The 11,297-nt window shown below is 44.1% G+C and overlaps 1 protein-coding gene and 1 pseudogene across 5 annotated transcripts in view; both read left to right on the forward strand.

Moving 5' to 3' along the window:
• The window catches only part of nudt13 (nudix (nucleoside diphosphate linked moiety X)-type motif 13), a 73,109-nt gene that overhangs the window by 59,151 nt on the left and 2,661 nt on the right, over positions 1-11,297 (forward strand). The gene's annotated exons all lie outside the window — the stretch shown is intronic.
• LOC129347416 (phosphatidylinositol 3,4,5-trisphosphate 3-phosphatase and dual-specificity protein phosphatase PTEN-like) lies at positions 174-7,610 on the forward strand (annotated as a pseudogene).

Below are 11,297 nucleotides of genomic sequence, written 5' to 3' on the forward strand. Positions count from 1 at the left end.
TTTTCAGCTGTTTTTACTGTTTTATTATTTTTCTCAGTCAGTCTACGGTTTCTGACTTCCATTAAATTGGAGCTTTAAGTTAAAATCTGAAGTTTTGGGTTAGTCTTTTGTTTTGAAGGCGGCACAGGATGCGCGCTGCTCCTGCCGCCGACTTGACGCGTGCGTCGTCGCGTTTGCCGCTCTGCTCTGCCGCGCGGACAGATTTTCTCTCCGCCGATCTGCGTCCAATCACGGCGGCTGCTCTGCGCTCCGAGGCCGGGAACCGTCCGACTGGATCCGTCCGACGCCTGGAGAACCGGCTCCGGACCGAGGAACGACTCGCGGATGGTTTTGTCTCTGGGCGGGGGACCTGGAAAGCGGGGCCCGCAGCGGGAGCAGGGAGGAGGCCCCGACGCCGCCTTGTTCTGACCCAGAAAACAGCACCGACGGCCGGGCTGCCTGTCAACTAGCAGGCCGGCTAGCATCTGTAGCACCGCAGCTCGCAGGGAGGCACCGAGGAGGACGGATAACGGGACCGTTCTTCCCCCGTTAGGATCGAGTTTTTGGCTCTTGTGACTCACCGGAAGAATATTCAGCTTTATTTTATTAATTTCTAAACCTTCTGGAAGGCTGCTGGCCAGCTAGCTCCGGGCTAGCCGTCCCAGTTAGCTTCTCTCCCCGGCGACCAGACAGCGGAGGCTCCGGAGGAGTCCAGGCGGTCTTCTGTGCTTTCCAACCCGGTAATAGACCTCACCGGAGGCCGGGGACTCAAAAAATGGCTGCCGCCTTAATCAAAGAAATCGTGAGCCGGAATAAAAGGAGATACCAGGAGGACGGCTTCGACCTGGACCTGACCTGTATCCTTCAATACAGAAATCCGTTCATAAAAGTAGAGATTTAGTGAAGCTGCATGAAACTCAGACAGTCGGTAGAAAGGTCCGGACGTCCAGAACCAGTCAGCTGGAGGTTTTATCTGCTGGAGAAGCTAGAATTATACAGAAAGGTGTCAGGTGTCAGTTTCTTTCTGTGGGGGTGATGTTTGGCTGATATTCGGCTAATATTCGGCTTACGTTCGGTTAATATTCGGCTGATTTTCGGCTAATGTTCTGCTGATATTCGGCTAATATTCTGCTGATGTTCGGCTAATATTCGGCCAGTGTTCTGCTAATATTCGGCTGATGGTCTGCTGATGTTTGTCAGATTCTAGCAGCTGTAAATGTCTCCTGTTAATATGAATAATTTGCCTTAAATCGTCCGTTTTCTGAGCGGACTTCGGTCTGACTGGAGCTAGCTGGAGTTAGCAGCTGTTTAGCTCAGGTGTGTTAGCAGTGATGCAGGTAAAGACGGGTATTAGCTTGTGAGCAGCTGCTAACATGCTAAGCTAACAGCTAGATATAGATCATTTAATATAATCCACTTCAGTTGTCAGGATAGAATTAATTGTACATGTATTAATGAATATTAGTAATTGATTAGAACAAACAAGTTGATCACAGGTTTCAGTTTCTGAAATGTGAATATTTATTGATTTTCTTATTGAGTGACATTAAAGTGATACTGTCTGATTTTCCGTTTCCATCTAGACTGAAGATAATTAGAGCTTAAACGATCAATCGATTGGTAATCAACTACTAAACTACTCACCAACTATATTGATAATCAATTTGAGTCCTTTTTTCATTAAAACAGTTTAAAGTCTGTGATTTCAGCTCCTTAAAGTGAATATTTTCTGGTTTCTTTCCTTCTCTGTGACAGTAAACTGAAGATCTTTGCACATTTGAGGAAACTGATGCACATTTTTCAACATTTAAAGACATTTTCGGGACCAAACAGCTGATCGATTATTCCAGAAAATGAGATAATCATGAGTTCATCAGCTCTAGAATGAACCGTCATCAAACCAAACTCCATTAGAAAACGGTCTAATTTAAATCCAGATTGTGTCCAGGTAGTGTCTGGGTTGTGTTCTGTTAGTGTCCAGGTTGTGTTCTGTTAGTGTCCTGGTTGTGTTCAGGATGTGTCTAGGTTGTGTTCTGGCTTCGTCCGGGTTGTGTCCTGAATGTGTCTGGGTTGTGTCTAAGTTGTGTCCAGTTTGTGTTCTGTTTGTGTCCAGGTAGTGTCCTGGTTGTGTTCTGGTTTTGTCCAGGTTGTGTCCAGGATGTGTCCAGGTTGTGTCCTGATTGTGTCCAGGTTGTATTCTGGTTTTGTCCAGGTTGTATCCTGGTTGTGTCCACGATGTGTCCAGGTTGTGTCCTTATTGTATTCTGTTTGTGTTCTGGTTTTGTCCTGATTGTGTCCGGGTTGTGTCCAGGTAGTGTCCTGGTTGTGTCCATCATGTGTCCTGGTTGTGTTCTGTTTTGTGTCCAGGGTGTGTCTGGGTTGTGTCCGGGTTGTGTCCAGGTGTGTTCAGGATGTGTTCAAGTGTATCTAGATTGTGTCCAGGTAAACGTTCTCCAGGTTGTGTCCAGGTAAACCTTCCCCAGGTGTTTCCTGAACACAGTGAGCAGACATTTATCCGAACATCATAGCGATGGGTTTTCCTGCAGAGCGTCTGGAAGGAGTTTATAGAAACAACATCGATGACGTCGTTCGGTACGTTCACCTTTGATTCCTCTTCACCTGTCGATGTGGCAGGTAAAGGTGTGAAAGAGACAAAAAAGTATCAAAAATAGACGAAAAAAGGCCAACTTTACTATTTCTGTTTTATCTTAATGTCTGAATGTGACGCTGTCAGTCAGCTGAAATGTTCGAGAGAATAAAAGCTGTTGGTCTGTTTGTGTCTTTCAGGTTTTTAGATTCAAAGCACAAGAATCACTATAAGATCTACAATCTGTAAGTACACACTCACTGCTGCTGCTTGTTTTATTCTTTCTGTGAAGGAACTTTAGGAAAAGCTTTGAATCCAGAAACATCTCAGAAGGAATCAAACCCTGTGAACTCCACAGATGAAGCTGCTCTGTGTGTTTTCATGTCAGCTAGAGGAGATGTCATTATTCATCTCTGAACCAACAGAACAGAGATTTAACTTTATTACACCAACTAAACTCTGAATAAACACCTGCAGCAGATGTTCCTCTAAGGTCTGTGAACCGACAGAACCATGAAACTACAACTGTAGGTTCAGTTTTCAATCTAATGTCCTGCAGCTCTGTGGAACCAGAACAGCATGAAGAAGGAGAGAGGACTCAGAGATGATAAAAGAAGTAAAATAACCTAAAAAAGGCAAAAACATCTACACAGTGTTCCAAAGGGACCAAACAAATGACCACAAAGAACAAGTAACATGACCAAATGTGACGTAAAACCAACTCTGAACTAATGTTGGTGGAGGTTCTCGGTCATCCAGGTCCTGGTAGTTGTAGGAGCTTTAGGAGAAACCAAGAGAAGTGTCTTCCAGAACCTCCAGTTAGTTTCTCCTGAAGTTCCTACGATCTCCTCATCCTGTAGATGTTCTTCTGTCTCCATGTTTCCTCTCTGCTCTGCTCATCAGCTGTAGATGTTTCACCATGCTGAATGTATGCCGCTGAGTTGTGCTCTCTTCATGTTTATCTGGAACATTGAACTGTAACTTGCACTGACACCTCTGTTCTCTGATATTTGTACTCGTGTCCGTGTTTTAAACTACTGCGATCTGTAACCTGCTGCGGTAAATCTGCTTTCTATCCACAGGTGTGCAGAGCGACATTACGACACGTCCAAGTTCAACTGTCGAGGTGAGTGTGGTGGAGGCGTGGTGGCTGCCTGGGTCGGTCCCTATGTGTCGAGGCGTCTCTCAGCCTGATGTCTCTCCTTGTCTCTGCAGTGGCTCAGTATCCATTTGAGGACCACAACCCTCCCCAGCTGGAGCTCATCAAGCCGTTCTGTGAGGACCTGGACCAGTGGCTCAGTGAGGATGAGCAGCACGTCGCTGCCATCCACTGCAAGGCCGGCAAGGGGCGCACCGGTGTCCATGATCTGCGCCTACCTACTGCACCGCGGGAAGTTCCAGGAGGCCCAGGAGGCACTCGACTTCTACGGAGAGGTCCGGACCCGCGACAAGAAGGTAACCGGAAAACTACCAGAAAGAGACAGAAACTACCAGAAGGAGACAAAAAATCTACCAGAAAGAGGCGAAAACCTACCAGAAAGAGACAAAAAAACTACCAGAAAGAGACAAAAAAAAACTACCAGAAAGAGACAAAAAACTACCAGACACAGACAAAAAAACTACCAGACAGAGACAAAAAAAACTACCAGAAAAGAGACAAAAAAAACTACCAGAAAGAGACAAAAAACACTACCAGACAAAGACAAAAAAAAAACTACCAGACAGAGACAAAAAAAAACTACCAGACAGAGACAAAAGAAAAATACCCAGAAAGAGACAAAAAAAACTACCAGAAAGAGACAAAAAACTACCAGACACAGACAAAAAAACTACCAAGACAGAGACAAAAAAAACTCACCAGAATAGAGACAAAAAAAAAAACTAGCCAGAAGAGCAGAACAAAAAAAACTACCCAGGAAAGACGGACAGCAAAAAAAAACTACCCAAGACAAAGAGACAGGGAAAAACCACCCAAGGAAGAGACGAAAAAAAAACCACCACAGGAAGAGATCGAAAAAACTACCAGAAAGAGACAAAAAAATACCAGAGACTAAAAAAACTTACCATACGGAAGGATCAAAAAAAAAACTACCAGAAAGAGACAAAAAAAAACATACCAAACAATAGAGCTGAAAAACTACCTAGAAAAGAGCCAAAAAACACACATTGACACACCGAGAAAGAGACGGAAAAACTACCAAGGAGAGACGAAAAACTACCAAGAAAGGAGACAAAAACTACCAGAAAGGAGACAAAAAAAAAAAAACTACCAGAAAGAAAAAATCAACCACAAGAAAGAGCCAAAAAAACTACCAGAAAGAGGATGAAAAACTCACCAGAACGAAACAAAAAACTACCAGAAATGAGACAAAAACTACCAGAAAGAGACAAAAAAAAACTACGAGAAAGAAAAAATAACACCAGAAAGAGACAAAAAAACTACCAGAAAGACAGTTACGTCAGCAAAATGAAACTGACCACAACTTGACCAATGAAACCTGAAAGAGACAAAAGACAATAGAAGAAATAAACTGCGTGACAGAACCCAACCACAGAACGACGACAAACCCAGAACCTCAGCTGTTAGATCAGAGTTGTTTCTGTCGGGTTAAATCTGCAGAACCTCCAAGTCCTGAAGTGTGTTTTCAGAACAACAGCTGTGGTTCTTTTGGTTCTGTGTTCAGGGCGTGACCATCCCCAGCCAGCGGCGCTACGTGGTCTACTACAGCTTCCTGCTGAGGAACCAGCTGCAGTACAAACCCATTGCTCTGCTGTTCCACAAGATGCTCTTCGAGACCATCCCCATGTTCACCGGAGGAACCTGCAGTGAGTCTGTCTTCATGTTCTCTGTTCTCCTCCTGCAGACCCTCAGTGTTCTCTGTTCTCCTGCAGACCCTCAGTGTTCTATGTTCTCCTGCAGACCCTCAGTTCGTGGTGTACCAGCTGAAGGTGAAGATCCACACGTCGACTCCGACTCACACCAGGAGAGAAGATAAACTGATGCTGTTTGAGTTTCCTCAGCCGCTGCCTGTCTGTGGAGACATCAAGGTGGAGTTCTTCCACAAACAGAACAAGGTCATGAAGAAGGTGAGGACCATGAGGAACCAGTCTTCCATCATCAGGAGGTTCAGGTTTAGATCAGTTAAAGGTTGGGGCTATTGAGTCATTTTGAATAAAATCAACTAAATCTTCCTAAAGTTCCTCAGAACTTCTGGTTCTTCATCTCCAGTAACTTTATTAATAAGAGTTCTACCTTCATACTGTGAATATTTCCAGAGTTCCAGGTCCTTGAAGTCCATAGAGGAGAACGTCCCCTGGAGAAAGTTCTAGAGTAGACCTACCGACAACTGTACAGTTGTCGGTAGGTCCATAGAAGTCCATAGAAGTGGGACCAGATTTATCACTTTTTAATGAATTTTTTCCATCATTTCTGAGCCTCAGAACTTCATCAGTCCAGAAGATAAACACATGACATTTTAGGAGGGAAAACACATGAAGTTCTGGGAAAAACTGACAACAGATCAGTTTAAATCTGTCCAGGTGTCGGTCTGAAGATAAATCTGAACATCTCCTCAGCCTCCTCTTGTTCTGTCTTCCAGGAAAAGATGTTCCACTTCTGGGTCAACACGTTCTTCATCCCTGGGCCCGAGGAGAACCTGACAGGATGGAGAACGGCAGCGCCGGGACGCTGCGAGAACTGACTGACAGAACACACCAGAACCTTGCAATGACGACAGCGGGCAGCGAAACCAACGACAGAGAATATCTGATTTTGACTCTGACCAAGAACGACCTGGACAAGGCCAACAAGGACAAGGCCAACAGGAACTTCTCCCCCAACTTCAAGGTAAGACTTGTATTTGTTGGTAGGAAACAGAACCTGGTGTTAATAGGGATCTAGATTAGAGGTCGACTGATATATCGGCCGGCCGATATTTTGGGCCGATATATGGACTTTTTTCAATATCGGCCATCCGCTGATATTTACAAATAAAAAGCCGATTTGTGATCAGGCACCCGTACTGGCAGCTGCCGCAACCACTTTTCCCTTAGAAGGACCCCCGGCACTCAGAGAGAGGAGCATGAGCGGAGCGAGTGAGCCAGGCAACAACAATCCTCGCTCCACACCTGCTTATTTGGTAAAAAAAAAAAACATGTAAGAGATTTGTTTCTTGGTAAGAGAGAAAATGCAGTGTATTTAATTTGTAATATATACATATATACTTTTAGTGTTTAAATTGCCTTTTGTAATCAACGTGCTTTAAAAAAAAAAAAAGGATATCGGCCTTAAAAATCGGCTTCTACAATCGGCCATCGGCTGAAAATTTTTTTAAAAATCTGTATCGGCATCGGCCTTTGAAAATCCCATATCGGTTGACCTCTAATCTAGATGTTGGTGTTCATAGGGATCTAGATGTTCATAGAGGTCTGGATGTTGGTGTTTATAGAGGTCTAGATGTTGGTGGGTGTTCATAGGGGTCTAGATGTTGGTATTCGTAGAGGTCTGGATGTTGGTGGGTACTCATAGGGGTCTAGATGTTAGTGGGTGTACATAGGGGTCTAGATGTTGGTGTTCATAGAGGTCTAAATGTTCACAGGGGTCTAGATGTTGGTGTTCATAGGGGTCTAGGTGTTCATAGGGGTCTAGATGTTGGTGTTCATAGGGGTCTAGGTGTTCATAGGGGTCTAGATGTTGGTGTTCATAGGGGTCTAGATGTTGATGTTCAAAGAGGTCTAGATGTTGGTGTTCATAGAGGCCTTTACTGAGCAGCAGAGTTCTAAATCGGACTGACTCCATCGGTTCACCTTCTGTTTTCTGCTTCAGGTAAAACTTTACTTCACCAAGACGGTGGAGGAGGGATCGAACTGTGACGCCGGCAGCACATCGGCCTCGGTGACGCCGGACGTCAGCGACAACGAACCGGATCACTACCGTTACTCCGACACGACGGACTCAGACCCTGAGAACGAGCCGTTCGAAGATGACCACCACAACCAGATCACTAAAGTCTGACACACGTGTACATATATACATATATAAATAAATACATATATATATATATATGTATATATATATATATACACATATATATATATATATACACATATATACATATATATATATATATATATATATATATATATATGTATATATATATATGTACACAGTATGTATGTATGTACACACGGCGCTGAACCACAGCCTGACTCGGGCTGTGGTTCTCTAACGGGGAATAAAACCAACCGACGGACCACAACTGATCTGAGAGACTCTGCATTCAAAGAGCTCCGGTCAGAACATAAGCCCCGCCCCTTCCTGTCTTCTACTCGGCGCACACCTGGACAATCATGGGCAGTTAGAGGTGAGGGGGTGGGGCCAACTGAGTGATGGATGAATGAACAGACAGGAGGTTTGAGAAATTGAAGGAGTAAAACTTGAATATACAGAAAGACAAGTAGACTTCTTTAGCGACCACGTTTGTTGGACAAATCCCCATGTTTCCATCCTTCCTTCCTTCCTTCCTTCCTTCCTTCCTCCCTCAGCAGTTCTAGGAGACTTTCTGCAGACCGGTCTTGGTTTAGTTTTCCTTTGCAGGCTTCACTTTGGTTCATCTGGATCTCAGTGTTGATGCTTCTCTCTGTGCATCACCGTCTTCCCCAAAGTCACTTCTAGATTTATTTTAAATAGAACAGAAACTAATTGGACTGAAAGAAATCAGAAAATTGATAAATTGATTGAAGTATCTCTTTAGATTTTGCATATTTCTGTTCTGAAAGGAGCTTTAAATCTCCAGTTTTACAGAACGCAGGTGGTTTTAACTTAGTTTCCAGATCACAAATCACAACATACGAGCGGAAACTAGAATGTTTCGACGTTTTTAATTGATCAACCAGAACATCTGGATGCTACAGGTTTGGATCAGTCTGAGAGTTCTGGACCAAGAATAATAATCTCTGGACCTCTTGTCTGTGAAGTTTAAGATGATGGCAGAGCTCCAGTAGAAGCTAATGGGACTTTTCTTTCTGGTTCAGGAAGACGTTTCATGAAACGTCTTCTAGAACCACAGAGAAAAGTCCAGTTTCCTACTGAGATGTTTCACAAACATGAAGACATTTCATGACGGTTTCAAACATCTTCAACTAAAACCAGAAGAGCAGTTACTGTCTTCTGAAGCTTTCAGGAACATCTAACACTATAAAATCCCAGGAAATGTATGTTTTAATCCTTATTGAGTTTCTGCTTATCAGAGAACCTCCAGACCCCAGAACTGCATGTTTTCCAGATCTGTGACTCATGTCCAGACTGGACTTACTGGTCCAAACCCTCAGGTCTGAGCTGGTGAAGAACTGAGTGGAAGCAATGCTCAGAGAGAAGCAGCAAGCTGCTGTTTGAATGTGACAATGCAGAAGACAAACTTCACAATCTGCTGCAGTTCTATCAATCACATGATGCTTCTGTCCATCTGTCTGCACAGAAGGATTCTCTCCAATCAGCTACCAGAAATGTATTTTTGTTGTACTCTGACTATATCAATCATTAAGCTAAATGACAAACACACAGTGTAATCATTCCTACATGTAGGCCGATGTCCTGAAACCTTCCACTGCACAGTACTGGGTTTTTGGTGTCCGGGTCGCCGGGCGGCTGGAGTTTAGAACCAATGCTTTACTGAATCCTTGTAAATATTTCCAGTGGTCCATCCAAGAGCATCGTGCTGATCGAGCTGTTCTAAAGCGGCGATGTCTCAGTTAAACTGTGGTTTCCAGTGAGAATATAAGCTTTCAGGTCCGATCAGAACCTCTTGAGTCGGAGAAGCTTGTCCAGAGAAGGTGAACAGATGCTGTTTTTCCAGGGAACGTAGTCCTGAGGGTCAAAGACGGTGTCACCCGATGATTATTACTCTGTCCGTAGAATATTAATCGATGTTTAAGCACTTAAATCTTTGCAACTTTTACCTTTAACGCCAGAGACGACGGTTGGAGGTTCAGCAGGGTCCAGAGAGAATCTCCAGTCAGGTCTGATTAGAGCTTCAGTCCAAACCAGTGGTTCCATTTTCATGCACCAGTCTTAATAGGGACCGCTGATTCTTCTTCAGGCGTTTGGATTGTTATTATTTCAAGATTCCTCTTGCTCGTCCAGCGTTTTACTGAAGAATTCTACGACTTAACTGATGCATCTCATCGGGTCTGTGAACTCTTCGTTTTGGTGCCGTCAGTTTCACCGATCAGTAAATCCAGACATCTCTGAACATCTGTCCAAGTGACTGAAGCGTCTCTGTTGTGGGAACCACTTTTAGTCCTGACGCCTGATTTCCGTCCTCTCGTTTGGTGCTTCTACCAGTCGTAATCATTGATCTGGAGGTTTTGAGTAGAGTCCGATCTCACAGGAAGAGGCTGAACAGGAGCAAATACCAACAGAACTCCGATTCCAGATGTCTGAATCAGATTTGTTCAACAGATCCAGTAGTTGGTGGTGTTGGACTGATTGATGGATGGTTTCATAGTCAGAAGTTGTTTGGTGACATGAAGAAAAGAACCAGAACCAGCTGGATGTAGTCTGATCATCAGGTGGGTCAGTCCAGAAAAGCTACAGTCCTCAAAGTTAAAGTGATTTTACCACAGACTGAATGGTGTCTCCAGATGTTCCTGGTTTTTTTTTACATCTACAACAGTTCTGACCAACCACCTCCCAACATTAAAGTTTACTCAGAATGACCTTTTTAACATTTTCTCTGGTGAATTATCAGAAACCAGATACACATCCAGGGAACCAATGATTGTTTCTTGGACTCCAAACTGTTCACACTAGGATACATCCCATAATACTGATGATCACAGTTGGTTAGAGAGGAAATGAACAGAAATTAGGTCCAGCGTTCAGACTGACACACCTGGATGGATTTAAACTGATCTGGTGTCAGTTTTTACCAGAACTCGGATGTGTTTCTCCTCCTAAATATCATGGTTCTATCTGCTGGACTGATAAAGTTCTGATAAAGTCCATGAAAACATGATAAATCTGGACCCACTTCTATGGACTTGAAGGACCTGGAATGTTCTAAGTGAGACGAAACTTAAAGACTGGAAGCAGGAAAGGAGAACGTCCCCTGGAGAAAGTTCGAGAGTAGACCGACCGACAACTGTCCAGTTGTCTACTCTAGAACTTTCTCCAGTGGACGTTCTCCTCTATGGACTTCAAGGACCTGGAACTCTGGAGATATTCACAGTCTGAAGGTAGAACTCAGTTCAAGTTCCTGTACCTGACTGTTAAGTGGAACCTTCTGTCTGATGTGGTAGATTTTATTGGACTGACACAGATTAGTGTCACTGTAACCAAACACAACCTCCTCCTGTGTGGTCGGTCTCCTCCTCCTTGTCGTCGTTTTGGTGCTACGCTTCGGGTTGAGCCGTTGTCCATCTTTGGTGCTCTACAGCAGCGAGTGTTTGTCCAGCTCTGTCTTCAGCCGCCATTTTCCAGCAACACTTCCCGTCTCGTCTGGTGCTGTCGGACCTGGCCTCTGTCCTGACGTCGACCCGTTCAGCCTGAGCGACTTCCTGAGGTCGTTTTCATTCTGAGCCCCAGATCTGATGGAACATCTGGTTTAAGGTTCGGATCACGATCAGAAAACGGTTCCTGTTCCAGCCTCCTTTTCACACTTTAAAAACACATTTCATCAGATTCAGCTTCAGCATTTCTTCTTCAGTGTGAAAACCTCCTCAGCTGGCATCC

Source organism: Amphiprion ocellaris, chromosome 18 (assembly GCF_022539595.1).
Source record: "Amphiprion ocellaris isolate individual 3 ecotype Okinawa chromosome 18, ASM2253959v1, whole genome shotgun sequence".
NCBI classification, from domain to species: Eukaryota; Metazoa; Chordata; class Actinopteri; family Pomacentridae; genus Amphiprion; species Amphiprion ocellaris.